This window comes from Poromitra crassiceps (assembly GCF_964638095.1).
Source record: "Poromitra crassiceps genome assembly, chromosome: 2".
Lineage (NCBI taxonomy): Eukaryota > Metazoa > Chordata > Actinopteri > Beryciformes > Melamphaidae > Poromitra > Poromitra crassiceps.
In genome coordinates this window covers 39,604,215-39,626,393 of record NC_139624.1, presented here as the reverse complement: position 1 = coordinate 39,626,393, position 22,179 = coordinate 39,604,215, and the positions used below count along the sequence as shown (strand labels likewise).

Here is a 22,179-nt window from a genome sequence, read left to right as displayed (position 1 = left end):
AAAAGTCTGCTAGCATTGATGCTAACTAGCTATAATTGCCTGCTTACTACTGCTGCTTGCTGGTAATGTTAATCCTATGGCCAGAAAAAGTCTTCAGATTTGTCGCTTGTCTCTTGAGAAAGAAAGTCTCCAGGGGCCGGTTGCACCAAGTGGTCTTAACTATGCCTGGTCGTAACTCCTACGTCGGTCTTAGTTAAGACCAGTCTTTAGAGTTGATTTACGCCTGTTGCACCAATAGGGCTTACATCTGGTCTTAACTACGCTGGTCGTAGCAATGCGCGTCCATGTGAATTGCCGGGGAATGCCCCCTGATTGGGCCAAAAATGTGCCTCGCGCCGTCACCCACTACTGTATATGCGTCACTACACCCTCCCTCCTCCCACCCCCCTCCTCCTGTAGAAGCCCCGGGGGAAAATGGCGGCGGCGATTAGTGTCAGGCAGTCTGAATGAAATTGAATGTAACGTTCCCAATTCTATGTATTCAATTCTAAAAACGACCCTCAACATTTGGGAAGGCTAAGCCACACAACTATTTCGTTATAATCTAACTTCATGCTTCAAAGGCGACTTTACGACGATACAGCAGGTCTCCGCTGATAGACACGGACATCTCTGTTACAGGCAGGCACCCTACCCTAGACTCTTACGCCTCCTCCTGACCAGGCGTAAGAGTTACGCCTGGGCGTAGTGAAAAGAAGGCTTAAGCCCTCTTGGTGCAACCGGCGTAGCTGTTAGGTCGTAAAGTTACGACCGCCGTAGCTTAAGACCAGTCGTAAGACCACTTGGTGCAACTGGCCCCAGGAGTGTCTGTAAAGGTGACTGGAGTCGGATGCAGAAATAAAGGAGCGTATGTGAGGCTGAGCCAGACATTCAGTGTTAACTTTTCAGCATCCAAGCGACACAGCAGCGCCGCGGGGAGGGGCTGACTGACTGGAGTGAGAAGGAGACGCTTTGCTGAAGCACTGTATGCAAATTAAGCTATAGACCGACAAGCGTAAGCGCTCAACACTATTCTCAGTGGTTAATGACATCCTTACCTGTATTGGTGACTACCTTGATAGCTGCATTTTCTGCCCTCTGTCTCTCCATGCCTTTTGCATGATTTTCTCCATTTCTGCTTCCTCCCCTGTGGCTCCCACTCTTCTCCATCACAGCCGCCGCTGCTGCACGTAGTTAGGGTGCTCTAAACAGGCAGGCCTGAACCCTCTGCAGGTAGTTAGGGTGCTCTAAACAGGCAGGCCTGAACCCTCTGCAGGTAGTTAGGGTGCTCTAAACAGGCAGGCCTGAACCCTCTGCACGTAGTTAGGGTGCTCTAAACAGGCAGGCCTGAACCCTCTGCAGGTAGTTAGGGTGCTCTAAACAGGCAGGCCTGAACCCTCTGCAGGTAGTTAGGGTGCTCTAAACAGGCAGGCCTGAACTCATTTGAGCACAAAATATCACTCCAGGTAGCGCACAGCCTTGAAGGTCATGTTAAGGATGGTGGGCAGGAGAAAACAAGACATGTTTTAGCTTTGTGCCATGGGAGAAGAGGCGAAACCAACACACCCTACTGTCCCATCGCCCCTCTGCCTCCAATGATTTGTACCACGCCGCATGTCCATTAAACTAGGAAGCACTGTATGTAATTGATGGTGGTTAAAGCCAGCCGTGACAGTGCTGCTAGGTGTGTGTATGAGAGAGAGAGAGAGAGCAAGTTAGAGAGAAAGGCAGGAGAGAGAGCACACCAGCTAGAAAAGGTCACAGTGCCTGTAGCACAGTACCTTATTCCCACCGGCACAACTCCTATATTACACACACACACACACTCTCTCTCTCTCTCTCTCTCTCTCTCTCTCTCTCGCACACACACGCACACACACGCACACACACACTTTCTCCTTGACATCAGAGCAGTTGAATATGAATGGTCTTCATTGAAGCACATGCGTGAGGCAGCAGCCACAGGAGTGTAGGGTTTTCTCCTGCGTTAAGGAAGAAAGACTGTTTCCTTTCCATTCCATAGGGAATCCCCAACACCGCTATCACAGGCGTGCTGCACCGCCGCATCCTCTTGATCTCACACCCTGAGCAAGTCAAAAACATGAGATCATGCAGGGCCAGCTCCTCTTGATCTCACACCCTGAGCAAGTCCAAAACATGAGATCATGCAGGGCCAGCTCCTCTTGATCTCACACCCTGGTCCCTGAGCAAGTCAAAAACATGAGATCATGCAGGGCTACATCCTCTTGATCTCATACTGATGGCAACCACAGAAATCAGATTTAGGACAGTCTCCATACTGTGTGTGTGTGTGTGTGTGTGTGTGTGTGTGTGTGTGTGTGTGTGTGTGTGTGTGTGTTAGGCCTGCACGATATGAGGAAAATCTGCGATGTGCGATAACATTGTTCAATACAGCGATGACGATACGACTTGCGATAAATAAACAAATATTAAAGTATGCATATTAGCTATACAGTTCCTATGTCTTTCTGCTTTAATAATGCTAACATAGACCCCAAACATAGCCTATGCCCACTGAATAAAGAATGAAATACACACTGACTCTAGCTGAAACTACACACAGTGTGTTTGGCCTTTGGCAGAGGGGCGGAATGCACTGTTGCAAGGGAAAGGTGTACGCTGGATTTACAACACAAGACAAAATAATCAGATGCTGAGTGGGAATGCATGACGCATGTAAATAAAACCACTTTTGTTATTCATTGCGTTTCAGGCAGTCTTTGCGATGTGTTTATTGTGCATGTTCATATTGCGATGACAATGAAAATACGATTAATTGTGCAGCCCTAGTGTGTGTGTGTGTGTGTGTGTGTGTGAGATGGTGCATGTGTGCCCCTCTGTATGTATGGGGTCATTGGTGTGTCAGGGTTTGATGCGCTAGTGACCCAGAATGAGTTCAGGTTGTGTTTTAGCCACCCGGTACAATCCATCCAGAAAACTATCTAACCAAAATCATCCATTGACCCGGAATGTAGCCAAGCCTGCCAGGGTAGCGCTCACCCTTTTGCCCTCGTCCTATCCATTTATTTTCTCTCAAATCTTTTCTGCTCTCATTCTCTAGTGGACATTCTGCTTTCTCACCAGTAAGGGGCCCTGAGTGAGCCGTGGCCTCCCAGCTCCCCTAATGTTCCACTGACCCAGAGTGGCCCACCTCTTGTGGTGCAGTTTGGTGCTGACCCAGAATGGCCAACATGGCTTTGTGGTTTGCCAGCCCCTGTGATCATGGCACAGTTTTCTCCCAGAGAGAGGTGTGTGTGTGTGTGTGTGTGTGTGTGTGTGTGTGTGTGTGTGTGTGTGTGTGTGTGTGTGTGTGTGTGTGTGTGTGTGTGTGTGTGTGTGTGTGTGTGTGTGTGTGTGTCACACAGCATTACTGACATCAGCCAACAAGTCACCCAGAAAAGACCTTGCCAAGCTTTTTTGTGTGTGCCTTTAATGACATTGAACAGTCAATATACACAGTCAGGCAGTATTCTAACTTGGCGAAGCAGCAGTTTAATGGACTTGGAAGTGGCAGTTTAGGTCTGGCCTAAACCGCCACTGATCCCATATTGTCCTAGTAAGATACAATATCCTGAGGTAGTGTGGTCAGACCCGGGCCTGACCTCTGCCACTAGTTTGTGGTTGATGGCTTGATGAGCTGTCACCCTCCCACTGTCATGCCAGCCCCATGCTCCCGCCGTGCCTGCTATGCCCCATCTGCTCCACCCTTGGGGCCCCTCTGAGTTGGACCAGGAGAGCACCGGGTGTGGTTTGGGGGTGCGGAGCGACCTCATTTGTTGGGGCTCATCTGTCAGTCAGTCGGTGCAATGTTGAAGGGGTGTGTGCAAACAGCAACCCGTCCCCTAGGGTGAGTGCTGGCAAATCTGAGATGCGGTATCCGCATGTAGGTCAGCAGCCTGTGTGTGTTTGCGTGTTCACAGTAGCTCCATTCTGGTGAATTGCCTGCAGTATGCTATAGCAGCAATGCTAATCAGATTAGAGGAATGCACAGTAGAGTGATTGATCTAATGATAATGTCATTACTTCTGCCATTGCCACGATCCACCATTTACAGTAGCGGCCTTTAAGCAGCGCACATATGGTTTTCTGTGTGTGTGTGTGTGTGTGTGTGTGTGTTGCTCAAGGAGACAAGAGACACACTTATTTTTGGGCTTGTCTTGAGCTGCTATTAAAATTTCATGCACGTGTATGTGTGTGCATGTGACCAATGCCATGTCCTCTAAGTATCTACTAAATGTTCCTGTACTGTGGTTGCTTACACATCAGTGCCCTCCTTGTACAGTACCATATTATCTTAAGCTTTTTTTCCAGGTTACAACACACACACACACACACACACACACACACACACACACACACACACACACACACACACACACACCAACACCCACACTCCTCTATGATCATGACCTTGAGGTGAAGGACCCGGGACAGACACTTCCTTTCCATTTTCATTTCAATTTCCAGGAATTAATTCTGTGAGAGATTACACACACACACACACACACCTACTGTACACACACACGCACACGCACACAGTGCTAACCGTGTCTGCGTTAAGGCTTAAACTGCTTGCTAGGGATTTTTTCTGTTTATCATTCTCTCACATAAACACACACACACATGCACACACACACACACACACAATCATATGCCAGCGTATCAAGAGATTGTATTAGGCAATATGGTATGTTAGTGGCTTTCCATCTGGCCAGGTGGAATGAGGCACTGCGTTTCATCCAAATAGCTGCCCTCCATCGCTGTCTGCTCTCTGGCCCTACTCCGCCATATGAATATTGGTAACATTATAAACACCATGTTATTGTCAACATCCTACATGCAATTTCCATTTAGGGCGTTTAAGCCGACAGTCTTATCCAGATCAACTCACAGTAAAGATGAAGTGTTTTGCTGAAGAAGATTTTGACGTTAAGCATGGCTTTTGGACACACTTTGGCTCTTGGAGAGATTGAACATTTGACCTTTCAGTTACAAAACACACTCTAACCATCGGGCAACTTACTTTTCCTGCAGTATCTAAAAAGCTTTTAAAAAATCCCTTCATCCACTTTGTTGACCTCTCCTGCTGATGTTTTCATCCATCGTTCAATCTTTCGGCTCCCCTTCCCTCTCTCCTGCAGTCTTTGTCGTCCTTTTTCCTTATTTGTTTTCCTCTTGCCCTCGCGTCTCCTGTCTGTCCTCCCTTGCCCTCTGTCCCTGTGTTCCTATGGTCAAATATTTGTGGGCCACTCTCTGGTTAATTGTGTTTGCTCATTGAGTGTGTGTGTGTCTGTGTATATGTGAGAGAGGGAGAGACCACGCACAAAAACGGGGGGCAGGTCAGGGCATGGCACCCACAAGGTAGTACACTGTTGAAGATAATACCCGTCTTCACTTGTCTCCTTCCACTCCTCCTTTTCATTCTCATCCTGTTATTCTATGTTTCCACTCTGCTCACAGCCATTGTCTCCAGACTAATGGCCTTCATTATGTTGAGCTGTGTTGTTAGCGGCTGCCAGAGCAGGGATTAGCCCTTAGCTCTGTGCTAGCTGGAAGCAGAAGAAACATGCTCTTAGCCTAGCACCGTTAACTTCATCAGCGTGAGCAAAGAAACATTTGATTCTTCATGCATCATTGAAAATAAGGCTTTTTTAAGTTTGCCAACCACTTGGGTTTGCGTTTTGATTCTTTATTTTCCTCCCAATGCAAATTCACAGCAGGCCCAAATAGGGATGGGGATCGAGACCCGGGAAGGACATGGACCCGGTTCCTTTTTTTTTTTTTTTTTTATATCTTTGCATGTTTTTAGCGGGGGGTTCCTATCTGGAGGAAACCCCAGGGGAGCACCGGAGAACATGCAAAGTCCGCACAGAAAGGCCCTTTTGACGAGCCCACCTGGGCAGTAGGCACTGAGGATGGGGACACACCCTCATCGTCCACAACGGCGGGAATCGACCCCAATACCTTCTAGAGATGCTGCGATCTGATCATGTGATCGGATATCGGCGCGATATCAGCCAAAAAACATGGATCGGATCGGATCGGATTCCAGCGAAAATGACCGATCCAAGGCTCCGATATAAGCACTCCATTCCAGGAGTCCGCTCCAGGATTTCTATCCAGCATGCAGCAGCAGCAGCAGCAGCACACAGAGGCCGCGTTGAGCCTAGGATGGCCAGGGCCAAAACGTTGTCTTGCTTCAACATACATCGCATCGCATAAACCATTTCCACCCGCAGGTTTGAAGAGTAGCTAACATAAATGTCAGATAAATACTCTCTATAGGCTAACGTTACCCACTGAGGCAGCTAACATGGCTAATTAGCTAGCTAACACCAGCTATCTTTCTCCTCTAACGTTAACGACACGTAGTTGACTGAGCGAACGGCGCTGTACAGCAGGTCGTTATCAAAACGTATTGCACTGAAGAGAAGTAACATTAGAAAATGACAAAAGACTCCTCCAATCTGGCAGTGGAAATGTATGCACAAACTTTGTGTGTGTGTGTGAGAGACAGAAACAGGGACAGGGCTGTGTGTGTGTGTGTGTGTGTGAGAGAGAGAGAGAGAGACAGGGACAGGGCTGTGTGTATGTGTCCTGTGTGAGACAGAGTGGGGGTGTATGTGTGAGGAAACAATAATTATTTGTGTCCAGTGTTCACCCATTACAAAAGAAGTGTGTATTTGATTGTTATGTTTTAGTTTTACATCAAATTAATTAGATGAACTAAATCGTTTACATACTATTACCAAAGCACACACATACATACCTAACCCTAAAAATGTTTGTTGCCTGCTAGCTATCAGACAGCATAGAGAGGCTTAAATATGTGCTGTATCGGTATTGGATCGAAATCGGTATCGAATCGGGTATCGAAATTTGATCGGAATCGGATCGGTTTTGAGGCTAAAATATCGGGATCGGAATTGAAAAATCTCGATCGCAGCATCTCTAATACCTTCTTGCTGTGAGGCGACAGCGCTACCACTGCGCCACCGTCCTCCTTTTCATTCTCATCCTGTTATTCTATGTTTCCACTATGTTTTCTATGTTTCCATATATCAGTGCGTGCCCCCTGCGCCTGGTTACAAATTTCTCAAAACCCCAAAAAACAATAAGGTCCAAGTTTATCATACTGGCACTATGATATAGGACCAGTTAGTCTCCATAGCACTATGATACTAGTCTGTCAAAGTAACTATTTAGATTATCCCTGTGTGCTCAGTTTATCAAAAATAACGGCTATTTAGAAATCTGTGGTTTTTGGAGATCTGATGTTTGTTAGTCAGCTGACGGAAGCCGGCTCTCAGCTGTCAACTGTCAAACCCTCTGTTTACAACTTTGCAGCAAGCCAGCCAGGCGATCTGTGAGAGCACGCGCTGTCTGTATCACCGATACAAATCAAATCGAAGAGGAACAAGATGAGATCGACACGAGCAAAACAACGAAATGGGCAACACCAACACACTGAGAGACTTCCTTGTACAAAACAACCTGGACTCCAACATTGGACTCCGCGGAAGCAACTGTTCACGCCTCCGCGTCGTCCATTCATTTCTAATAATGGACACCTCGTGGTGCATTAACCCTTACTGACTATAGCTGTTGAGTTGAAATGTCCTCATGTTCTATAGAAATGGCCTTCACTTAAGTGTGCTAATCATTCATAAAGCATCTTTCACCACATAGATCATCACTACTTGTCAGTACTTGACAGCGAGCTCTCTACCTTCACTGAATCTTGGAGCTCACTCGTACTATCATTGTGTTGGCATTAGGAAGGGGGCGTGCCCTTTATTATGTGCCCTCTTTTTTTCTTCCACATCATATGCTAATGCCCTGTCCTGTCCTGGCCACGTCATTGGTCAGCTGGTCTCATTAGGATTCTCTGAGCGTCTCTGTCTGTGTGTTCATCACAATGTCGCCTTGCCAACTGCCGGGGCCTTAGGACATGGGTGTCTCTTTCCCTGAACAATGTGGGGGTAAAAACATAGTAATTCACTGTGGTGAGAGCAGCTAAATCTTGCTGACTTTTAGCTCCTTGGGAGCCAAGTTAAAGATGTGGTCTGTATTCAGATTCTCACCCCGCCCCCATCTCATTTGACTTTTACGTCCTTGGGTTGGTCAAAACAAAATTCCACCGAAGTGAGTTGTTCCTATACAACATTGGCTATTAAACATGAGATTTATAGAGTGGTCACACTATAAGAAAGCACAGCATTTGGTGTTGCTTCTACTTGGATGGTAGTTGTCCATGTGGGAACCGATGATATTCCCCGGCAGCAGTCGGAGTTCTTAAAGTGTGATTTTATCCAGGTCTTTGATATCCTCAAAGAGTCCAGAGTTACGACTTTTATCTCTGGGCCAATTCCTACTCTCATCCGTGGGATGGGACGCTGCTCCGGGCTTCTAAACCTGGCTCTCCACCGCTTGCTGCATGGTGCTGTTTTTATCAATAGTTTTCATCTCTTCTGGGAGCACAATGACTCTTAAGATCAACAATATCCATCTCAATTTTTGGGGATCACAGTTACTATCTTCGAACATAAACCACAATGCCCTGCACCATATAGAATATCAACACCCTTTTAATTCATCAATCACTTCCTCAAACGCGTGACTATGCACCTTAAATAGCCTGGATAGTCTACTTTAGTAGCCTGATATCAGACGGAAATGTCAACTAGACTAATTTCCATCTTCTTGTCTGAGATTGACCTCTGTTTAACCCATTGATCCCTGATGCAGCATTTGCATGTATATCACTAATTTGTGTGCGTATCCCTTTAAGACGTGAACCGCGTTAACGCGGTTCGCGTCTTAAAGGGATACACACACAAATGCTGCATCAGGTATCAATGGGTTAAGTTATTTCTACGAGGGGATCCCCCAAGGGGAATTCCATTTTCCCTAACCAATCACAAGAGCTTACGTTAGGTGTTCCAGTCGGGATAACGTAAACAAAACATCTCCCCTTTCAATAAATGCCTTGCAAGCAGTTCAGATTTCAAAGTAATTGGTACTTTTACTCGATTCAAAACAGCCTCGATAGCAGACCGCGGCCGCAGTCATTGTTGTTGACATTACTCCTCGGTGCACTTCACAACCGCTTGACAATGGCTTAGTCCTGCCCATTGGGCTGTTTATTGATGCTGATTGGCTAATCATTAGTCCCCCACTGCTACTTTTACCTTCTTTATTTTAAGGAAATAAGAGAAACTCAAGTATCTGAGAGGAGGTGGAGAAAAATAGTTACTTGTCCAAAATCACATTATTCATGAGCAGCTTATTATGTATAATAAGACAATTAAGCATTCAAGACAATCACATTTTTCTAAACTGATAAGTGATTAACAGAAGGATGGACGGACGGACTGAGGCCGATCCATAGTCCCCCCTTTGGTGGCAGACTACATGTATTGTGAGTTCTTTTTAATTCAGACCAAAATTTTAGAAATGTTTTCAAGACATTTTAAACATTGCCAAAGTTTGGCCGTTTCTCTCTCAAGCTAACACGGAGACATTAATGCACACGTTTATCACCCATGGGATTGACGACTGTAGTACTCTCCTCTCCGGTCTGCCCCAAAAGAAAAGTGGTCATTTACAATTAATGCAATACTCAGCTGCTTGTGTATTGTCCAGGACCAGAAGAAGAGCACACATTACACCAGTTTTAAAGTCTCTGTATTGGCTGCCTGTTAGTTTTATAATTGATTTTAAGATCCTTTTACTGGTTTTTAAAGCTCTTAATGGCCTTGCACCCAGCTATTTATCAGACCTTCTCTTAGCCCACGTTCACACCACATGCCGAAGCAACGCTCAACCTATGCTCAACCTACGCTGAACCCACAAGTTTCACTTTGGCGTCCTTGTTAACAGGCGAGGCCATTCACACCAGCCACGTGCGTGCCTTGCTCAAGCCACGCTGAAGCGATGGTTCAGGATTCAGTCCTATTTTCGAAGCATGAAGCTGCCAGGCATGAAGTCAATGGAAGTTGTGGGCGGGGTCAAGTCAGAAGAGAGTGCTTCTTGTGTGACCGGTTGTGAAGCGTGAGCTCAGCTTCAGCCGCGTGGTGTGAACAAAGGCTTAGGTTACAAGGCAACCAGAGCCCTCAGGTCTTCTGGCAGTGACCTTTTGGTCACCCCAATAATAGTCAAAACAAAAAACATTGTGAGGCATCTTCATTTCTATGGTCCTCGCTTCTGAAACAGCTTCCCAGAAGACCTAATGCTGAGGGTGTTGACATATTTCAAAGCAAACTCAAAAACTACCTTATTAGTCTAGCTTTTGCATCTTTTCTTTTTTTATATATATATTTTATTTTACTTTTTCAGAACATAAAGAAAACAAAACAAGAACAGGAAAAAAGAAAAAAGAAAAAACATATATACAGTACATACATTCAACATTACAATGTTACAAAATGGTGCTACCAGTCATAGAAAATGTGCTTACAAAACGATAAAAAAAAAGAAACTCAATTACCGCTTTTAGCCTGATCGAAATAGGTCAGGAACGGGTCCCAAATAACTACAAATTTCCTTAAAGAATTTGTCCTCTGGAACCTGAGTCTCTCCATACGTATAACTGAGATCATGTCTGTCAGCCACAGCTGAAAAGAAGGTGGAGATGAGGACTTCCATTCCTTCAAAATTAGTTTCTTGGCAACTGTCATTCCCTGTGTCAGAGATTGCTGTACGGCCGTTGGGAGGAGCAAAGAGGACTCCGAGCAGCCGAAGATGGCGAGTTCCGCCTCCAGCTGGAGGGCTACCCTGTAGGCCTTAGAGTACCAGTCAAATATTTTGGCCCAGAATCCTGATAGTGAAGGGCAAAACCAAAACGCATGGGACAGTGTGCCCTCCGACACCCGACACCTATCACATAGTTTTGAGACTGAAGGATATATCTTGTGTAACCTATGCTTGGAGTAATGAAGACGGTGAGCAACCTTAAATTGGATAAGTTGATGTCTGCTATTAACTGAGCAGAGCTGGACCACAGACAAACTCCTGTCCCATATGATTTCAGACAGATCCACACCAAGTTCCTCCTGCCACGCCTCTCTGATCCTCTCAGTGGGGGCCTTAATGCAATCGTCGAACAAACACACAAACCTTAACATGGTTTGTGTGTTTGGGGCTTAACAAAACCTAAAAAAAAACATGTTCATCTGGGAGAACTTCAAAATTGCGAATCTTGGATCGGACATAATGTCTAGCTTGTATATATCTATAAAGATGCATTTGGGGCAACTCAAATGCTCTCTTCAGAAGATCAAAAGATGCAAATTGGCCATCAATATACAGATCACTGATGGAGACCAGCCCCTTAGCTTTTGCATCTTAATCAGAACAGCTGAGCTGGCCCTGCAGCTTGCATACACAGCTCGACTGCTGTGCGGGCTCATTTGCTCTTATGACATCACTGATGACCACTGCACGTCGCGGCCTCGCCTGCTGTATGACATCACTGATGACAGTGATGTCCGGCTCCGTCAGGTCGCCCAGGGGCGGAAGCCATCGTCTCCGTCTGGTTCCTCCCCGATTCTACCTACTTATACTACCATCACTTATATATCCTCAGTGATGTCATCATCACTGGACTATAGCCTCAGCCTTACGGCAATTAGGGCAATTAATCTGCCCTAATTAAAAAATCTGTCTCCGTCAGGTCACCCGCACGGGGTGCTCTTGACACCCCCTGAAAGTTTCAGCCTGATCGCACGTAAAACTGCACAGCTGTGGCCAAACACAGAACTTGAAACAAACAGAGCCCACATACTCCTCACTACTTGTTACATTAAATATATATCCCTGACCTTGCAATGCCCTCCTCTCTCCAGAATGGCCGTTCCAATGACCTGCCTTGCAGTGTGATTTCCATGAAACTGTAAATCCTTGATTCTCCATCAGGCCCCGTGTAGGGGAGGATTAGCCCTACTGAAGCCTGCTACAGGCCCAGGGATGCAGGACGAGTATGAAACAGCTTTTCATCTGTGTAAAATCCACCATGCCACACCCACACTAAGGGCACAGTGTCCCGAAGATAGAGGCTGTGTGTGTATAACCTTGGTTCTCCTGTACTCTGTGAATCTGCCTGCCTATCCGTCTATCTTTCTGTGTAGTTTGCCTTCTGGCACAGACACCACCCCTTATTGCAAACGGCCTTCCAATGACTTGGTTAGAGTGAAGAGAGGTCTAATATGCTCCATTTGGATTCTATTACCGATAGGTGCTTGCCTACCTTATCTGTGTTCAAATGAACTGTCTGCTCACCAGTATGAGCATGATGAAGACGAGAAACACACACACACACACACACACACACACACACACACACACACACACACACACACACACACAGTCTCGTTTGCTTTAAGGAGACATGAATGGTCAAGGTTGTGATGTGCATCCATGCATGTGGGGATGAGATACTCCTGGGATATGCAGCAACAGAGAGTGGATGGGAGTGTGTGTGTGTGTGTGTGTGTGTGTGTTTGTAAGGTATTGGAAGTTTGTCATCATCCCTAAGCAGTGAATTTCTTTTCACATACATGTATATTGGTCATGTTTAATGCATAGCACACTCACAGCTCCCACCCTCCAGACACAGGTCCTCCTCGTCAATTTTCTTATGTGCCTACCTCCTACCCCCCCCCCCCCCCCCCCCTTCTAATATCCACCTCTCTCTCTGCCTCTGCCTCCGTTGGCTATCTTCTTTTTCCTTTTTTTCACTGGGGGATTTGAGGAGCTCGGCTAAGTGTGTCTAATCTGTGAGCGCAGGCAGCACGGCGTCAAATGTTTGCCGCGGATCTACCTGCAGCCTCCAACAATACAGCTTCAACAGCTGGCCACCCAAGCAGGGATAAGACAGGAGGAGGATGGAGAGGGCAGAAGGTGCAGGAAACTAAAGAGTGGAAATCAGTATTAACAGAATATGGCAGGATGGAAGGGCTGGAGGAACTAAATGAAGCGACACAGGAGAACATTGAGCATGTGAGAAAGAGAAGAGGGAAAAAAGTCTCCCGTCACCCACCCCTAATTCCCCACCTCCCACTCACTCCAGGCTCTGCGACCTTGCTTAAATGTGTTTTCTGTAACAGTGCAATCGGGGATATCCCCCTGAGGTAGGCCACGGCTGGGGGGCAGCAAGGCCCCGGCTGCGGAAGGAGGGGGAGGAAAAAGCAGCGGGCAGCACTTTCTAAATTGAAGTCAATAACACAGCAGTCCATTCTATCAGAGCCGGTCCTCCCACACAGCCCGCTCGCACTCACTAAGGAGAGAGGTAAGGGAAGGACGCTGATTGAGTTCTCCAAAGTAGCGCTACGCACGGCACACGTGTCCCATACTCTCCACAGTGTTTGCGTGGGTGAACCCACATGAAGGGGAATGGTGGTGGTCATGTGGTGTCAAAGAGAGACGGGAGAAGAGCACCAGTGCAGGACATCAACTTGCACCGGGCTTGAATATGCTCCACCTTGCTATGCCCCTGAATCCCTATGCCGCCATTATAATTTGTTGTACATTTATTTTGATGTATACATTTTTTCACATGTATGTATGTATATATATATATATATATACATGTGAAAAAATGTATACATCATACATCATTTTTTCACATGTATGTATGTATATATATATACATACATGTGAAAAAATGTATACATCATATACATATATATTAGGGATGCACACAATTAATCGAAACTCGATTAATTGCTTGTTAAGGATTTACTCGAGCAAAGAAAAATTACTCGATCAAAACAAAACATAAAAAGCAACGCATTAAATGGTGTTTTCAAATCATTTTTCAAGTATCCTCCAGAGGGCGCAATGATATCACTGTAACAGTCTGTGTTCAACGTGTATGCGAGGCTCTGTGTTTGTCCCCTCGAGACTTGTCGTAGTGAGGAAGTGAGGGATTTTGTTGTTGACCAGAGCTGGTGTGTGTGCTAACGCTAGGAGCTAACTGAGAATGAATGTGGAAACGTGTTATAACGTTACAGCCTGACTCTCGTTTATTGTTTTAACAAAGTGTAAGTAATAGGCGGACCCGGACACTCGGCTACATCACTATAGCCCTTTTCAGACGTCATAAGATGCTGTTCAAGTAGAACAGTGTTCATTCTGATAAATTGGCTCGCCTGGAGTAACCTCGCGTCACAATCTGCGTGGGTAAGTGAGCAACTGCGGGCGTGACGGGGATTCTGGGCAAATGTTGACATGTTTAAAAAGTTATGCGTCCACGTTTTTAAGTGTTTCATAGTGTAGGCTATGCAATGCAATGCTGTGAGAAATATACAATACGTTGCTGCTGCATAAATAAACGTTTTATTAAGGAAAAAACGCATTTGGTATGGTTTGGAAAATTTTGTATTTTTAATTACAATTAACACATTCACTGCCAGACGTTTTTTTTTTTACTGTAGTTAGCTTCTGCCAGAGGGTTTTTTTGAGGATTCTGGCTCATCTTTCAAGACCCGAGGATTCTTTTCTGCTAAGATTTTGTGAACACACAATATCTCAAAAGAACTAATAGAATGTGTGCTTTCTCTGTCTAAAAGAGTTAGTTTGTAGAGTTAGTAGTTATGTAAGCATTAGCAGTTGAATACAGCATGGTTTCAGCGTCAGAAAAATTATTCAGAGATAAACGGCTTTTTGTGAAATTCGATAGAACAGTCACTTTAACCATTCATTTTTGGCATCAGTAAGAGTCAGACATCTAAACAATAGTTTTGAACAGTAATTTCCTCCATAACAGCAGGAAACCCCCCTCTGCTTCCAACTCCTCCCTCCGTGTGTGTTCTCCTCCTGCCTCCCTGGCTCTCCAGCGGGCGTGTCACAACGAAGTTGCTGCTGCCTGGCTGCTGCCTGTTTGCGCGGTGCCGCTGTTTGAGGAAGTCTGGGTGGACTCGCTCGTTTCGTGGAGTTTTGGTTGAGAGCTTTGATGCGATTCTGGTCATATTTATGCTGCATGTTTCAAAGTGTGCATCCAATCTATTCTTGGAACCCCCCACCGTTGCCACCGCTGTGCATCAGCGCGAAAGTGAAGGCGTTTTCGCCATCAATTTTACAGTATGAGAACGGCTTCCTCGCGCTTTTCCCTCCAGTTTTGGGTCGCCTCTTTCTACTGTGGAGAGACATGTCGACACTCAGTGGGTCGGTAAAATAGATTATACACATTCAATACCTCCAATTCTGGTGTAGGAGACGTAAAAGGGTTAGATCAACGTCCCACCGTCAAAAAAAAAAAATCGATTCTGAAAACGTGTTAACACGTCGTTGGCAGTCAACAGCTGGATTCTGAAAACGTGTTAACACGTCCTTGGCAGTGAACGTGTTAATCGATTGATTGATTGTTAATGTTAGCAATGATCGAGTTTGGAATTTGTGGAAAATGTGCATCCCTAATATATATATATATACATATATATACATCCATATATATATACATACATATATATATGTATTAGGGCTGTGAATCTTCACTGGCCTCACGATTCGATTACGATTCAGAGGGCTACGATTCGATTATGAAACATCTCGATGCATCTTGAATCGATGAATCACTTTTTTCCCCAATACATGATTTATTTTTTCTCACTTAATTTTTTTCTCACTGTGTGCCTACTTTTAAAATAAAGTGTATTTGGAATTGCATTGTATTATGATCCATAATTAAAATAAACACATTTACTTCCATTATCTTTTATTAATATACAAATGCTGCCCTCTGTTACAAGAGTTAGCCACCAGGTGGGAGTCAGGGTTCCAAGCATGCAGGAAAGCCACAGTAAAAGCGGAGAGCGCAGAAGAAGAAGCACAAGCTATACTGACGTTAAGAGCCTGGTGACGCGAGGTTATTAAGAAGAAGAAGCACAAGCTTTACTGACGGTAAGTTACAAGTTGCAATAAAGAATGAATCAAAACATATCACCTGACTGGGCATCCATCATATAAACATGGTGCCAGAAGCAGTACCTTGATGATGCGACAGGACACAAAATAACAGGCTGGACACCATTGATTCCACCGGAGCTAAGTTCAACACTTGATAAGCAAAAATGCTAACGCTAGCTGCTAGCCGACGCAGTCTCTCTCTTGTAGCCCTGCATGCAGGGCGGATGTATCTCCGCAACCGTAACTCGTAGAGACTCATGGGTGGCGCCGTTGGATTCTGGGTGAAGAAATAGAAAGGCTATAGTCCTTTATAGGCATATTAGGCATCGCAATCTAACGTTCCGTTTCCCAGAAAATGTAAATAATCGATTTTTGACATTAAGTGAATTGATGCGGAATCGTCCACGTCCGCATCGCGATGCATCTTATAATCGATTATTTTTGACAGCGCTAATATTATATATATATATATATATATATATATATATATATATATATATATATATATATATATATACACACACACATATTTTATTTTTATTTTTATTTTTTTATTTTGCCTTTATTTATACAGGGAAGGCTCTTGAGAGCAAGCTCTCATTTTCAAGAGCGCCCTGTTACAATGAACATAGACAAGGGTTTACATACTGACAAGATAAGAGCAATAAGAACAAATGATAATCAGCTAAAACATGTGCATTCCTCGTGCAGTGTGCTCTCGAGGAGTACTTTAAATGAGTCCAGAGAGATCCATTTCTCCAGCTTTAGAGTGTCCTGGAGCATATTCCACTTGTTAGGAGCATAACATGAAAAAGCAGTCTTTGTTCGGATCTCACTCGTGGAATACGCAGCCTGAGGTGAGATTGCGAGCGTGTACAGTAACTGGTGTCAATGTGAGTAAGAAGTGAAGACAGATACAGTGGAAGCTGTCCAATCAAGGCTTTGTAGATAAATAAGAGACAGTGCTGCTCTCTTCTAGCTGTCAGAGAGGGCCAGCTCACTTTTTCACTTTTTCATACAAAATACAATGATGAGTAAGAAAACAATCACCTGTTATGAAGCGCAGGGCGCTGTGATACACAGTGTCAAGCGACTTCAAAGCAGTTGATGAGGCATGCATATACACAATATCTCCATAATCAAAAACAGACAATAGTAGAGATTGAACAATTGATCTTCTAGTGCAGAATGAAAAACAAGATCTATTTCTATACAGGAAACCAATTTTCCTCATTAGTTTCTTTACAAGGTGATCTATATGCACGGTAAAGGACAATTTGGCATCTAGCCAGATGCCTAGGTATTTATATGAATTAACACGTTCAATTGGGTCATTTTGCAATGTAATTACACTCAAACTGTTGTTGACAAGAGGAGATCTCAAGAAAAGCATCCATTTTGTTTTATTTGAATTTAGGACCAATTTAAGGTCAAACAAGGACCGCTGTAGAGTATTGAATGCGACTTGTAACCTCTCAACGGCCTGAGCAGGGGTGTCCCCAACACAATATAGGATTGTGTCATCCGCGTAGAAATGTACGCTACAATGCTCTAGTCTATAGGGAAAAAAATATTGTTGATGTAAAGGGTGAACAGTATTGGTCCAGAAATGGAAAGATAGTTTGAGAACCATTTGAGTGAGTGGTCGTCCAGACCAATGGAGGCCATTTTGTTCAACAGAATGTAACAGTATCAAATGCCTTTGACAGATCTACAAAGAGGGCCGCACAATGCTGGCGGGTGTCAAGGCAGTTTAGTATATTGTTTACAACTAGAGAGGTAGCAGTGACAGTGCTATGTCTGGGCCTAAACCCGGATTGATGTGATTGAAGATGTTGTCTGTGTCTAGAAAGGCCCGTAGTTGTTCATTCGCTAGAGATTCGAGGACTTTAGCTAAACTACACAGCTTGGAAATTGGTCGATAATTGTCTGGAATGCTCGGGTCGCCACCTTTAAACAGAGGTGTGATCTGAGCGGTCTTCCAGACGGAGGGAATTTCACCCGACATAAACGTTAAATTAATTATATGACCAATCGGGGGAGCGATCAATTGTGCACTGAGGTGAAAAAAGAAAGGGGCAATATCGTCCTCGCCCTTTGATTTCTTTATGTTTAATTTTGATAGAGCCCTGTGGACTAGGGATGGGCATTTCTAGCAAAAACACTATTCGAAATTCGCTGGCCAAATTCGAATTTAATTCGAAATTCGAAAAAAAAAAAAAAAATGTAAAAAAAAAAAAAAAAAATGTATTTTTTTTTTTTTTTGTGAGTGAAATGTTGCATTGTCTCCCCTGATTCTAAGTCTACGGCTTTATTAATTAATATAAAAAGCTTCTGCTGTGGATTTTTAGCTCAAACAAGCATTGCACCACTGAAGTAAAGAACATGTTACATGACATTGACATTTTCGAAAATAAAAAACAGTTTTGACAATCATGAGTGGTTCATTAAATATTTAGTAGGCTCAGGTCTGAGTGCCAAAGGGGTGCCAAAGTCACCCCCTCTCCCTCTTCATGGGATTTCATCCGCCATTAATTTTTCCATAAACCTTGCTTAAAATGCTTATAAAAATTGTTTTACTTGCTCAAACCAAGCGATTTGACTATACTTAGAATCAGGGGAGACAATGCAACATTTCACTCAATTTTTTTTTTTTTTTTTTTTTTTGAATTTCGAATTTCAATAATAAAAGTCGACCTTGATAATAACAACGATTATTCGAAAATTCGAAATTCGATGCCCATCCCTACTGTGGACTTCGTTTGTGTTTACCGACATATATATATATATATAGACGCACACACACACACACGCACACACACACATATCTCTTTATTAATGTAGTATGAGTTATTCTCTCTGTTTCTAAGTGTCTATGAGTTTAGGTTATGTCTGTTAAAAACCAAATAAAGTGTTGTTCATAAAATAAAAAATGGCACACATTCTTTCATTTTCTCTCTATCCATCTTCCTTTGTATCACACATGCTCACACAATTGACAGCCAGCTGGTGGCGACGGGATTGCATACTGTAGCAACCAGTGAAAACGCTCAAAACTAAAAAGCTGAGTAGCTCAGAAACAACAAGACTGAAATGAATTAAACAAACATGACCAGTTGGCCTGCGTTTGCAACATACAAGACCTTCCAGGGCTTTTAGTCTTCATCTAGCTGTTGTTTGAAATCTTGCTAATGCAGGCATATCTGAGACGTACAGTACATGCACACACAGCCCTCATTTGCCTTCCTTAAATCCCTTTTCACATGTTAGCGTTTCTACACTGCTTCGGGGGATTAAAGCGTGCCCTGAGTCAGGGAGAGGAAAGGAAATGAGTGACTGGTAGAGAGGGCAGACATCCGGCTGACACGAGCACGCACGTGGGTGGGTGTTTATGCGCATGCATAGTACGCTCACATATTTGTATGCGAATCTGATGACGGCTATATAATGGTTACAGGCACATCCGCACAGCATGGCGCTAGCATGATTTGTTTGGTACCTAGCACTTTTCCGTGGCACTCTCACTCAGTTTTGCTGAGCTGAACGCTAAAAAATTTGATAGGCTGCAGTTTTAATACTGTGCTGTGCTCCCAGTAGTCTACATTTTCTGTAGATCATGTGCTTTTCGAGTGTGTTCCATGATCATCTAGTTGGTGCTTAAGATGTTCATCACAGATGGGGTCAAATGCAGTTGTGCCAAGGTGACCAAAGCTGTTCTGCTGTCAGGATCTGCATTATGGATCTAGAAGGATCTAGAAGCAGAATTCATGGTTGGGCATCAAAGCCCTCGCAGTAGGCGCCGTATGGCTGGCGGCAGCTCCCAGGGAAGGCAACTCAATGCAGCTGACGTGAACAGCGCAAGTGTAAAGTACTATAATTTATATGGAGAGATAACAGGAGAGAATAAAAGCTTTTTACTAAATATATGCACTACACATTCTCTTGGGATAACTTCTAGTCATTGAAATCCTAGTGAAATCACACAATTTAATTAAATTTAAATTTAATTTAATTGCTGCGATGTCCTCGTCAAGCTGACATTCGAGTGTGAACGCCCAAAGTCGAGGCTGATGTAGCATGTTTCCAGCTTAAACCCCTGTCTGTGAAAGTCAAAATCCCACGCTGTATGTAACTTCTGTGTGTGTGTGTGTGTGTGAGAGAGAGAGAGAATGAGTGAGATAGAATGATTGCCAATAGGGATCACATCTGACATGCACAAGCTCCACTGTGGAGTGTTTTGCAGTATCCACTCTCACCCTCATGTCTGGAGAAAAGGGCTGCACACACATCCACATATGTACTTGCTCAGATGCATGTCTGCAGTTGTATAATGCAAAGAAGCGCTTTAATTTTTCATGAAACCAAGGGAATAAGTTCAACCAAGTGTAAAGCTCCTCTCTTCGTCCACGGGTCCTTTACTTTTTAATCACATACTGTACATATAATACTCCCCTGTTTTCCCAGTATGCACACAAAAATACGCAACTGAATTATAGGTGGCATTTTATTTTAATTCTGCACAACTCTTCTTGACGGTAATGCATGTTTTGAGACTAGTGGGAGTAGAAAGCTGTGCATGTGTTCTACATGTTTTATCTCAATTTACTCTTCACTGTCTTTTTAGTATTTTGTTATTATCTCCTGATGTGCTGGTAGATACTGTATGGGTCCACGCCACACACAGGGCATCCCTGCCTCGTCGATTTGGCACTAAACTATGAAAGCACTTAGCCAGTCAACCTGGGATGTCTTTAAAAAAAAACGAATTATTCAACATGATTGTTATGTCTCTATACACAGCATTTGTTTTTTCATCATAATGTGTGAGAACTGATTCCATGGATGGCATAATTTTGCTCATCTCTTTGCTGTCTGTGCGTTGCCTTTACAAGTTCCTTTCCTTCACATGTATTCAGTAAAACACTTTGCATTGGCAAGGCAGTGTGCAGGCCTGTTTGCCATCCATGTTTTGTTTGGGGATGTCTCTGCTGACTTCTTAGACACTTGTGTTCCAGGGCTGCTATTTGTTTTTCCTGATTGCCTTCTATTTGTTAGTGAAATGGTTCATTTGTGCACAGCAACAAACGGCTGAATATTGATGAAACCATTGAGATGTATATTAGCTGGTGTTGTTTTGAGGAAACAATTCAGCTCTATCTCCACTTGTTAATCCAGTGGAAATGGTCACTAGACAGCACAGCAGCCTGTGGACTTGGGGCATTACTTCTAAAGGTGCCCCCGTGGGTTTTCAAGGAGTGAATTCGGGCAGCACAAGGATTGTTTTTAACTTGTAACTGCATTGATACAGCAGTGGGGTGTCTTCCTTTTCGTTCCATGTTGTTAAAATTGACTTTGAAGTGTGTGTTTGTGCCACTGCTTGATTTAAGGTGGGTGTTCTTCATTCCTAATTGGAAACACAATGTTCATTCACACCTGTTGGCGTGTGTAAAGCACTCCTGCAGGAATCCCCCAGCAGTCTCCTCTCTCCACTCATTAGCAGAGCAGACGTGCATTCCTAAGCCAAATTTATTATCTGTCATTTCTGCACATGAAAATGTATTAAGTGGCTACTAGTAATGTTTTGCACACGCATGTTTGTGTTCAGTCATGTTTGTACACCTACTACTGTGTACAAGTGGTTGACAATCCATAACATATATACCTGCATACTTTCACACAAACACACACACACACACACACTAGGGCTGTCAAATAATATTCTATATTCGAATATAACAATTAAAAGAATATTCGAATATGTCCCACATTGGATGATGATGATGTCATCAGTGATGGTCACTCGACCAACTGATGATGTCACAATGTCTGCGAAGTTGAGCAATTGTGCGCTGAGTGATGTCACTCGAGCACTCCATGATGTGATTAGTGATGGTCACTCGAGCAATTGTGATGTCACTGATGTCACAATGTCTATGACATGCGAAGTTGAGCAATTGTGCACTGAGTGATGTCACTCGAGCACTCCGTGATGTGATCAGTGATGGCCACTCGAGCAATTGTGATGTCATCAGTAGTAAGTGGGTTCTGTCTGTCTGTTTCTCTGCGATGTATACCGTATATATGTATGTATATATATATATATATATATATATATATATATATATATATATATATATATACATATATGTGTGTGTGTATATATATAATAACAACATTTAACATTTAACAACCTTGCAATTTGTACCCGACTGGCTTTCAGTCAGCCTTGGTAGGATTGCCTTCTTTCCTTACGATTGTCACACATGGCGCTGA

General features: G+C 43.9%; 1 protein-coding gene across 1 annotated transcript in view; it reads left to right on the top strand.

Annotated features, from left to right (window-relative positions):
- snd1 (staphylococcal nuclease and tudor domain containing 1) overlaps window positions 1-22,179 on the top strand; it is a 400,387-nt gene that overhangs the window by 213,782 nt on the left and 164,426 nt on the right. The window lies entirely within an intron of this gene.